This window comes from Oncorhynchus mykiss, chromosome 3 (genome assembly GCF_013265735.2).
Source record: "Oncorhynchus mykiss isolate Arlee chromosome 3, USDA_OmykA_1.1, whole genome shotgun sequence".
NCBI lineage: Eukaryota > Metazoa > Chordata > Actinopteri > Salmoniformes > Salmonidae > Oncorhynchus > Oncorhynchus mykiss.
The window spans coordinates 66182717-66195345 of NC_048567.1; the positions used below are offsets into that span (position 1 = coordinate 66182717).

Sequence of the window (12629 nt, forward strand, 5' to 3'; positions counted from 1 at the left end):
TAATTCATCCACCTAACAGGTGTAGCATATCAATAAGCTGATTAAAAAGCATGCTCATTACACCGGTGCACCTTGTGTCGTTAACAATAAAAGTCCACATTAAAATGTGCAGTTTTGTCACACAAAGTTTTGTGGGGGAGTGCAATTGGCATGCTGACTGCAGGATTATCCAACAGAGCTGTTGCCAGAGAATTGAATGTTCATTTCTATACCAGAAGCTGCCTCCAAAGCCCTTTTGTGGGTGAAGGCTCATTCTTATTGGCTGGGCCTGGCTGCAAAGTGGTTGGGCCTAAGTGCTCCAAGGCCCACCCATGGCTGCACCGGTGCCCAGTCATGTGAAATCCATAGATTAGTGCCTAATTCATTTATTTCAATTGACTGATTTCCTGAACGGTAACTAAGTAAAATCTTTGAAATTATTGCATTTTGCGTTTATATTTTTGTTCAGTATATATTAATATTTTATATTTTATATCACTTGCACTTCTAGAATCCTTAACAAAGTCTTCCAAACTGGCGGTGACTACAGGCCAATGGGTACGGCAAATACTCAACCGTTTAAGGTTTAGGACTTGTTGCCACACATCAGATACATTGGTATATCACTTTACATCACTCTACATCACCAGATCACTCTAACTAACGGTTGCAAAAAATGTAGCCTCTTACAAGGCATTCCTCAAAATGAGACAACAACACCATGAAACAACAATACCATGCACCAACTACTGGTAAGGTACTGTATTCTGTGGGGTGGAATTACAGTACCTTTCGAAATACAGCACTTCTTTACAGTAATGTACTGTTAAAACAAAGTTTATTTAGAATTTACGGTATAATTTACCAGTTATGCCTAAAATCACCCACAGTGCATTGCGATTTACGGCAATTTACTGTAAATAATGAATACAGTACTGTTATTTTTATTGTATAATATTGTAAAAACAACACCATTTGTTTTACAGTGTAGGTCCAGCATCATCAGATCGCCTATGTCGTTCACCCCGTCTGGCAAACGGACTGTTACTCACTCCAGATCTCTGGATAGGCAGACCTGGCAACCAAGACGAGACCTGCAGGACAGGAGACAGCAGGTACAGGGACAAGGTCATTATACACACTTTAGGAATCATGTTATCATATCTATTCCCTTTCCACTAGCAGCTTGGTTTGGCTCTTTCGGGGACTCGTGCTCCCCCCTAAAAATAAGAGATAATAATTGAATGCTACAGACAGCTAAAGCAAACTGTCTGTAACCATGCTAGCATGATAAGTGCACATACAGTATGTTCACATTCACATGTGAATGTACCTTACGTAACATGTTATGTTATCATTCTACATGTCTGAGTTACTGTTTTAACTGTTTTTTTACTTAAACTGGATGGGAGCCATGTGGAAGAAGCATGTTTGTTAAAGATCAGACTGGGATGAAACATTCCTCATTAGTAGAGAATTAAGCACTCAGTCAGTGTCAGATAATGATGTGTTCTAGAGAATAACATTAGATTAGTAATGATGTTTTCTGGATAATCATGTTAGATATGTGAAAGGTCGCCAGGTGGAAAGATCTGGTCTTGACCAGGTTAAATGTTACAGACAGACAAGAGTCTCACCTGGATCATCGCAGCTAGCTAGCTGCAATCCGAGTGACTACTCCTGGCTAGCGTCTCTGTCCCGAGCACCAATTAGCCTGGAACTAGCCCATGCTAGGGCCATCATCCTGGCTTGCTGAAGAGGTCCATCAGCAACTCCTGGGCTACAATACCTATTCTGCCAACTGGCCTGGACCCCTTTTACTGCCGGTACGGGGTACGGAACCCTGCCGATTCTTCACGACAAGACTACCGACAAAATCTGCTTGATGGGGTTACTCAACTGGCTCCTACGTCACGCGACGTCCCCTGAATGCCCATCTGCTAGCCTGCTATCCGCGGCCCGCTAGCTGTCTAGAGCATATCGGACTGTTAGCTAATAGGTCCATCGGCCAATTTCTCGTGCCACTACTCCTATTTTGCCAATCGGCCTGGGCTCCTTTTACTACACGAAGCCCTGGTTATCCATCACGACTGGACCACCAATGTAATCTGCCCAAGGTTTTTTTTCCAACAGGCCCCTCCGTCGCAACGTATCCTGAATGCCCATCTGCTAGCCTGCTAGCCGCGGCCTCCTAGCTGTCTAGAGCATATTGGACTGTTAGCTGAATAGATCCATTTGCCAATTGGACTGAACCCCTCTGCTACACGGAACCCTACTAATCCATCATGACTGGTCTATCGACGGAACCGCACGAGGAGGCTACAACAGACTTTCCTCCATCACGACGTCCCTTTAAGGCCCTTCTGCTAGCTTTGCTAGCCCCGGCCTGCTAGCTGTCTGAATCGCCGTGTCTCCAGCCAGCCCAACCATTCACTGGATCACTCGGCTATGCATGCCTCTCCCCAATGTCAATACGCCTTGTCCATTACTGTTCTGGTTAGTGATTATTGTTTAATTTCACTGAAGAGCCTCTAGCCCTGCTCAATATGCCTTAACCAACCATTTAGTTCCACCTCACACATATGCGATGACATCACCTGGTTTAAATGTTTCTAGAGACAATATCTCTCTCATCATCACTCAATGCCTAGGTTTACCTCCAATGTACTCACATTCTACCCTACCTTTGTCTGTACATTATGCCTTGAATCTATTCTATCACGTCCAGAAACCTGCTCCTTTTACTCTCTGTTCCAAACGTACAAGACAACCAGTTCTTATAGGCTTGAGCTGTACACTTATCCTACTCCTCCTCTGTTCCTCTGGTGATGTAGAGATTAATCCAGGACCTGCAGTTCCTAGCTCCACTCCTATTCCCCAGGTGCTCTCATTTGTTGACTTGCGTAACCGTAAAAGCCTTGGTTTCATGCATGTTAACATTAGAAGCCTCCCCCCTAAGTTTGTTTTATTCACTGCTTTAAAACACTCGACCAACCCGGATGTCTTAGCCGTGTCTAAATCCTGACTTAGGAAGACCACCAAAAACCCTGAAATTTCTATCCCTAACTATAAAATTTTCCGCCAAGATAGAACTGCCAAAGGGGGCGGAGTTGCAATCTACTGCAGAGACAGCCTGCAGAGTTCTGTCTTACTATCCAGGGCTGTACCCAAACAATTCGACCTTTGCAGAAACAAGTCTCTCACCATTGCCGCTTGTTATAGACCACCCTCTGCCCCCAGCTGTGCCCTGGACACCATATGTGAATTGATTGCCCCCCATCTATCTTCAGAGATCATGCTGCTAGGTCACTGAAACTGGGACATGCTTAACACCCCGGCCATTCTACAATCGAAGCTTGATGCCCTCAATCTCACACAAGTTATCAATGAACCTACCAGGTGCAACCCCAGAATCCGTAAACACGGGCACCCTCATAGATATCATCCTAACCAACCTGCCCTCCAAATACACATTTGCTGTCTTCAACCAAGATCTCAGCGATCACTGCCTCATTGCCTGCATCCGTAATGGGTCTGCGGTCAAACGACCACCCCTCATCACTTTCAAACACCTCCTAAAACACTTCAGCGAGCAGGCCTTTAAAATCGACCTGGGTATCCTGGAATGATATTGACCTCATCCCGTGAGTAGAGGATGCCTGGTTATTCTTTAAAAGTGCCTTCCTCACCATCTTAAATAAGCATGTTACATTCAAAAAAATGTAGAACCAGGAACAGATATAGCCGTTGGTTCACTCCAGACCTAACGGCCCTTGACCAGCACAAAAACTTCCTGTGGTGTACTGCATTAGCATCGAATAGCCCTAGTGATATGCAACTTTTCAGGTAAGTTGGGAACCAATATACACAGGCAGTTAGGAAAGCTAAGGCTAGCTTTTTCAATGAGAAATGTTCATCCTGTAGCACAAACTCAAAAACGATCTGGGACACTGTAAAGTCCATGGAGAATAAGAGCACCTACTCCCAGCTGCCCACTGCACTGAGCCTAGGAAGCACTGTCACCACCGATAGATCCACTATAATTGAGAATTTCAATAAGCGTTTTTCTACGGCTGGCCATGCTTTACACCTGGCTACCCCTACCCCTGTCAACAGCCCGGCATTCCCTACAGCAACTCACCCAAGCCTCCACCACTTCTCCTTCACCCAAATCCAGATAGCTGATGTTCTGAAAGAGCTGCAAAACCTGTACCCCTACAAATCAGCCAGGCTAGACAATCTGGACCCTCTCTTCTGAAGATAATCTGCCAAAATTGTTGCAACCCTTATTACTAGCCTGTTCAACCACTCTTTAGTATCGTCTGAGATTCCCATAGATTGGAAAGCTGCCGCGATCATCCCCCTCTTCAATGTGGGAGACACCAAAACGGCTACAGACCTATATCTATTCTACCCTGCCTTTCTAAGGTATTCGAAAGCCAAGTTAACAAACAGATTACCGAACATTTCGAATCCCACCATACCTTCTCCGCTATGCAATCTGGTTTCAGAGCTAGTCATGGGTGAACCTCAGCCACACCCTAAACGGTATCATAACCGCCATCAATAAGAGACAATACTGTGCAGCCGTATTCATCGACCTGGCAAAGACTTTCGACTTAAATCTAGAATCGGCTTCCTATTTCGCAACAAAGAATCCTTCACCCCATATACTACCTACCACTGCGACCTGTATGCTCTCGTTGGCTGGCCCTCGCTTCATAATCGTCGCCAAACCCACTGGCTCCAGGTCATCTACAAGTCCCTGCTAGATAAAGCCCCGCCTTATCTCAGCTCACTGGTCACCATAGCAGCACCCACCCGTAGCACGTGCTCCAGCAGGTATATCTCACTAGTCACCCCAAAAGCCAATTCCTCCATTGGCCGCCTTTCCTTCCAGTTCTCTGCTACCAATGACTGGAACAAACTGCAAAAATCACTGAAGCAGGAGACTCATATCTCCCTCACTAACTTTAATCACCAGCTGTCAGAGCAGCTCACAGATCATTGCACATGTACATAGCCCATCTGTAATATAGCCCATCCAACTACCTCATCCCCATACTGTATTTATTTTGCTCCTTTGCACCCCAGTATCACTACTTGCACATTCACCTTCTGCACATCAATCACTCCAGTGTTTAAATGGTATATTGCAATTACTTCGCCACCACGGCCTATTTATTGCCTTACCTACCTTATCTTACCTCTTTTGCACACACTATAAATAGATTTTTTCTACTATATTATTTACTGTCATTTTGTTTATTCCATGTGTAACTCTGTGTTGTATGTGTCGAACTGCTTTGCTTTATTCTTGGCCAGGTTGCAGTTGTAGTTTTGTTTGTAGAATTTGTTTTCAACTAGCCTACCTGGTCAAATAAAGGTGAATTAAAACATTTTTAAAAAACTACAAGGTGGCTGAGAGCCTCAAGTTGCTGACACAGAGCACCTGTGAGGGAGAAAAAACACATATTTAATCAGAAAATGTTTTATAACTGTACTTATCTGATTTGTCACCTGAGGGGAGTTTGTACAATTTTCTAATGTGAAGTGAATTGGGCAGAAACAATCGTCAATAGTCAAAGTATGATTATATCTTTAATCTGCTCATCTCACCCGGCATCTGAAACCTACCTGAGGTATCGTGACTAATGAAAAGGTGTGAAGGTGTTAGCCAGCTGTCACTCACGTACTGGTTAGGCCATGGGCCAGGCTCAACATGTTCATACTGTAGGTGTTCTGTGTGTTTCGGAGAGAGTATAAAGTATGTGATGTGTATGCATCAGCAAGTGTGTCACTTGTGAGGCCTTAAGCCACATTGATATTCCTGTCAATGTGTGTTTGGGAATGCCTACCTACGTGTGTGTGTATGTATGCCTTCGTGTGTGTATGCATGTGCGTGCGAGACTCACATGTCAGTGAGGCCAAAGGCCAGGTCCAGCATGTCATTCTCCTCATCAATGATGGGCCCCAGATGGTCGTACCCCTTCTGATCCAGGATCACATGACAGATGGAACAGGCCAGGGTCCCCTCACACACACCTGGGGAACACACACACACAATCAAACTGTCAAGACACAGCTTATACTATATCAATATAGCTAATGAATTTAGACCTAGTGAAATGTGCTATATCAATGTAAAGCATTAAATTAATATCACGTCTGGTTCTGGATGAATCCCTAGACACTCTGACGCTGTGCTATCTGGGGAGTTGAGTGTAGGGGGTTAGTGGTGGGTGGGTCATTCTGGCAAACCCCCCAGCCTCCAAAATTACTCCATTCTGAGTAACGGAATGCCCTATTATGTCATAATAATGCCTTATTATGTTGGATGTAATTCACTGTAGAGAATAATTAATTCCAGGGACACAGGTCAGGCGAGTGAGGTAAGACCTCCCCAGTCAGTTCAGCTCCAATTAGTACTGGCCCTTCTGATGGTACTGCTGAGCACCTCTAGCATCTCTCTTTGTTGATGCTTGTTGATGGTTACAAAGACCTTACAAAGCCATGAGCTAATTCTGGCTCTGCATCACCATCATATGGGCTGTATCCCTCAGAGACTACGGGATGAATGGATGAGAATATGATACTTTATTAGGATATCAATGTGATGATGTGAATGAAGGTCACCTGTGATACAAGTCAGTATTTGACATCCATCCATGTCTGAGGACGTCGGGAGATTACGTGGAAAATGGCCACAAGGAGCAACATTGAGTTCTGTTACCTTCAAGTGGGTTTCAGTTTTGCTGGGGTGTTGTGAATTGGCGTAAGCATTTGCCTCTGATTCCAAAAGTTGCAAGTTCAAATCCAGTGATAGAAAATTGTCTTTGAGATGTTTGTTTTAAGCCTATTGCAAACCATATATACACACACACACACACACACACACACACACACACACACACACACACACAGATTCCGTCTCTCACAGTTGAAGTGTACCTATGATAAAAATGACAGACCTCTACATGCTTTGTAAGTAGGAAAACCTGCAAAATCGGCAGTGTTTCAAATTCTTGTTCTCCCCGCTGTCAATTGTTTGGTCCTTAAGAAACTGGTATACTTTTTATTTATCACAATTTTCTTTAACCAATTATTGTCTTTAATGCAGGGCCGACAGAGAAGTTCCTTACTTTTTTCCCCTTCCTCTTTCCTCTTCCATTTTTGCGGTAATGCAAAAAACAATTCGTTGGGTGTAATTTTGGGTAGAGCAGACATTTCCATATGTTTTTGTTAGCTGCATGTGTGACAACTCCACAAGTCCTATTTATGATATCATTTTTGAAGATTATACCTTTTTTTATTTAAAAAAAAAGTATTTTTAACAATTAATATATTTGAGATTAACCAGAATATTTGTTGTATTATTTGTTCTTTCTTTTCTAGTGCATTAAATTGAAATTGCAACAAACTTTCTATGGCTTGTTTTAAAAATAGCAATTTGGGAGATAATTTCCTTTTCAAATAACTGAAAGAGAGAGGTTGTAATCTGAATAAAGGGGAAAAGGCCATTCTTGAACATAGGGTGAGACATTCTTACTAATTTGCTAGAGAACCAGTTTGGATTTAAATATAACTTTTGTATAACTGAAGCCTTACCTTAACCATTCAGAGTTAAGATTTCTGAGTTAATGTCTAAACTTAACCATAACCTTAAACATGTGGAGTTAATGCCTAAACTTAACCACTTTTGACATTTGAGAAACATGGATGCACATCTAATTCTGACGTGAGACTGTGAGAGCTAGTTGGAATGATATCCAAGGCCATTCTCCATTATGAACGGTATGTGCAGAGTACACAGGGTTGGGTGTTGAAACCAGGTAGAACAAAGGTAGCCATACTACACAGGTTTGAATGTGTCACCTTGGAGTTATACTTCTGTAAGATATGTAATGACTGTATAGCTTTGCTCAACTGTTACTGCTGAAGTTTAAACTGGACTAGATGTTTCTAAAGAATTTGCGTTGGGGAACTACAAAGGAAAAGGATGTAATACAATGAGACTGTACATTACAGACCACTCTGTACTGGATTAGATCATGTACATTACAGACCACTCTGTACTGGATTAGATCATGTACATTACAGACCACTCTGTACTGGATTAGATCATGTACATTACAGACCACTCTGTACTGGATTAGATCATGTACATTACAGACCACTCTGTACTGGATTAGATCATGTACATTACAGACCACTCTGTACTGGATTAGATAATGTACATTACAGACCACTCTGTACTGGATTAGATCATGTACATTACAGACCACTCTGTACTGGATTAGATCATGTACATTACAGACCACTGTACTGGATTAGATCATGTACATTACAGACCACTCTGTACTGGATTAGATCATGTACATTACAGACCACTCTGTACTGGATTAGATCATGTACATTACAGACCACTCTGTACTGGATTAGATCATGTACATTACAGATGTTGATTACATTACAATGGAAATACATTACAGTGCACTGTACATTGCTGGTTTAGGACATCATGTTTCTAAATTCTTCCAGCTCAAAGGGTGAGGGATAAGGGATGATGTATATCAGGATCTATTGGTAGAGCAGAGCCCAAGACTTGACTGACTTTCATTTAGTTCATTTGATTGAAACGTTTGGGGGAACACATCATTTTATTACCTTCACCCTGCAGTTTCAGTATGGGGAGAGTGGGTGAGTGAGGCGCCATGTGTGTGGTTGGAGCTAAAAACATTGTTTTGTTCATTTGATGGGACATGGACGTCCAGAAGGCTCAGAGGAGGCACTATAAAGTTCTGGAGCTACTGGATTAAGGTCTACTCTAAGGCATGTAGCGGTTTTCACTGTGAGGAGAGAGAAAGAGGCGAGAGGTTGGGAACTTTACACCTGGCTGAGCCACGCGTTGGGTTCATTCAAAACACAGTTCCACCCACACCCTGGACCTGCCCAGAAACAGTCCATTAAAATCAGTTCAGCCTATGAAATGCACATTCCATTCAGGACATCCTTCCTTCTGCCAGAGGAGAGTTCTCTCTGAATAAGGAGAATGTTATCGGAGCACTTGGTTTTTACCAGCCTTGGCATCACATGGTCCAAGTAGGATTGAGAACGAATAGAGTCCCTCTCTCTCTCCTTCCCTCTCTCCTTTCCCTTCGCGCCTCTTACACTGTTCTGTAGCCACATTCCACCCACTAACGAACTCTTTCTGCAGCACCACCCAGGGCCTCTTTGGCTTAACTACTTTCTCCAGGCCCTCCATCAACATTGTTGATAACTTTGCACCCAATTTGAGTTTCTTCTTTATTAGTCTGGGTTGCCAGATATGCCTGTCCAACTTAATGGTTGCATTTAGGTTATTGCTTGTGGCTGTGCAGGCCATTGCGAGCCCCACATGATTTGACACGAGGTGTTAGTTTAGTAGAAATCCAGCAATACTTTGAGGGCCGGGAGTTGAGTAGCCCTGCCATAGAGGTCCTATATAGCAGTGATTCTCAACTGGTGGGTCACAACCAAAATTTGGGTCGCCGGGAGTTTTGAAAGGGTCACGGGAGTCTGAGTAAGAAAAACACAAAAAAACATACAGTACGAGTGGAAAGTTTGACACAGCTACTCATTCAAGGGTGTTCTTTGTTTTTACTATTTTCTACACTGTAGAATAATAGTGAAGACATCAAAAATATGATATAACACATATGGAATCATATAGTAACCACAAAAAAAGTATTAAACAAATCAAAATATATTTTAGATTCTTCAAAGGAGCCACCCTTTGCATGTTCTTGGCATTCTGTCAACCAGCTTTATGCGGTAGTCACTAAGAATTAACTAATAATGCAAGAAATGTAGGTTTTTCCTCATAAAAACTAATAATTGTACATTTCTTACACACATACGACAAGTACCTAACCTGAGGACAGTGTTAATAACAGCATGTGAAAATCAAGACAATTAAGTGTCTCTTTTGGAAATGTTTTTAACATAAAATTATTCACCAGATTACTCTAAAATTAACAATGTTGAAGTCCTGACATCTGCAAAAGAAGAGAACACCAGACCGGTTTTCTTTCTCTTTTTAACACAGAGTCCTTCCAGGGATCCAGATTGTATCATGTCAATGCCTAAATAGGACAGATGTGCACGAGAAAAGAGCAGAAAAGAGTGACAGAGGAAGAGAAAGGGAAATATAGAGCGAGAAAGAAAGCCTTGCAAACATCAAAGGTGACGTTGCTGACGCATATTGTGTTCATCCCCTCTCTTTGACCCTCTCTCTCTCTGCTTCTTCTCTGCCTCCCTCCATCGGTTCTATCACTATGTCTGGATAGACTGTTTGATCCTGGGGCTCATCCATATAAAGTCATGCAAATATTTAGTGGAAACCAACCAAACGTGCCCAGAGTGCCAGAGGTAAATGGGCAGCATGTTGAAGTGCCACTCTTAGTGAGAGGGTGACAGTCTTACTACATGCCCTAATATGGACACAATGCCATACCATCCTCCATCTTCTTCTCAGCTTATTCTGGGAAATGTGTCTTGGATCTTATCAAATAAACACAGCATCAGAAATATGGACCCATGTTGGCAATTTCCAGGATGCCAACAGTGCATGCACCATATACAGTAAAGCATTTAACCAGGACTGTATCCACTTGTCTGTTGACCACATCCACCATGGCACACCAAACTTACCAAAGCCATCGATATATACGTTTTGGTCGACGACCAGGTCTAGAAAACTGTTGCCCTTGGCACAGGAAGTGGTGATCTTCTGCCTGTCACGGTTGATGAAATAGCGTCACGGTTGAAGAAATAGACCTTCTCACCTTCTCCTCTGACCTAGAGTATGGGAGAGAGAGTAAATGGAGACAGAATGAGACAGAATGAGAGCGTGAGAGAGAGGTGGGATCATTCAAGTGTATTCAGGTGTATACTGTACATTACTCTTCAGGTGAGCCAAGAAAAACATCATAAAACCTTCACAGGATCAAACATATTGGACTGCCTTTGAACCCAACTGAAATGAGTTTACATGATGTATGTTAGCGGTGCAAATACATTTAGTTGAAGCCTCAAAAGGACCAAAGTATCCAGGTAATGCTACCCACACACACATCATTCTATTATTTTTCAGTTACTCTTTTTCTTAGAAAAACTAAAACATAGTTTCACTGATATGTAGGCTTTTAGTGGATGGTCGACAAACCCTGGTGCCGCTTTAGTGCTGTCTGGTCACAGTACCAATTATCCCCTCGTCTTACTACATCATCTGAAAAAAAGCAACACTGTCTGTTGAGTATCCAACACTGTAGTGGTTTGGTTGCCAGAGCACAGCATCCAAACACCATCAACATAACAGACTTTTACAAGGCAGACTGTTCTGTGTGCTGTGCTGTACTGTGTTGGCCAGAGGCTTTGGTTTATAGAGTTAGACAATAAGAACAACACACTTTCTCTGTTTGTACTCTCACATGTTGAATCACTGCCATGGGGGTTTAAAACCTCTTAAGGATCAGACCCTTTTTTCATATTTTTGCCTAAAACTACATACCCAAATCTAACTGCCTGTAGCTCAGGACCTGAAGCAAGGATATGCATATTCTTAATATCATTTGAAAATAAACACTTTGACGTTTGTGGAAATGTGAAATTAATGTAGGAGAATATAACACATTAGATCTGGTAAAAGATAATACAAAGAAAAAACATATTTGAAATGCAAGAGAAAGGCCTTAACGTATTTTAGCATCAAGACTGTCCAGGTGTGCCTAATTGGTTTATTAATACATTTTAAAAGTTCATAAATGTGCACCCTCCTCAAACAATAGCATGGTATTCTTTAACTTTAATAGCTACTGTAAAGTGGAAAGTGCAGTTCGATTAGCAAGAATTTAAGCTTTCTGCCCATATCAGATATGTCTATGTCCCTGGAAAAAATGTTGTTACTTACAACCTAATGCTAATCACATTAGCCTACGTTAGCACAACCGTCCCGCGGGGGGACACCGATCCCGTAGAGGTTTTAACAGAGGTCAGACCGAGAGCTTGATAACTGTCATGTCAGTCAGTGCTCCTCCCCCCTATGCAAACAAACAGTCTTCATTGTAACCAGACAACATGGTTTAGTCAAGGTCAAAGTGTTCATGCTGCTGCCACTAACAATTTAGTTATTAATTTAAATACCAAAGGCTACTACAAGAAATGTGAAATACTAATTAAATATATCAAATGCAATCAGGGAAGGACTGGTCATCTGGCATTTCAGGCAAATGCCAGATGAGCTGATCCATTTTTAGCCCAGTACAGCACACAGAAACAGTCCAGTACACAGAAACAGAATTAGAATTAGAATTATCTGGCTACAACTTGGGGTTTCAATGGGAAAAAAATGGGCCGGTGTGTTATAAATGCCAGGGATGATTTCTGGTCTAAGTCCGCCTCTGAATTAAATACTAAACCAAAAGAGTAAACAGCACATACAAGGGAAGGGAGTGTCCTCAGCACACAGTGGTTTATGGTAATCTTTTGCTGCCCTCTTGTGTCTACATGTGAGAAGACAGTTTTGGCATGGAGTCGCCTCACCTTCTCCCTGAAGAGTGCACCTGCTCACTCTCTCTCTAATGAATTAAAGAAATTCAATAAAAACAACA

The 12629-nt window shown here is 42.3% G+C and overlaps 1 pseudogene; it reads right to left on the reverse strand.

The window, feature by feature from the left end:
• Positions 1–399: 399 nt before the first annotated feature.
• On the reverse strand, positions 400–10771 carry LOC110520425 (annotated as a pseudogene).
• Positions 10772–12629: the final 1858 nt, after the last annotated feature.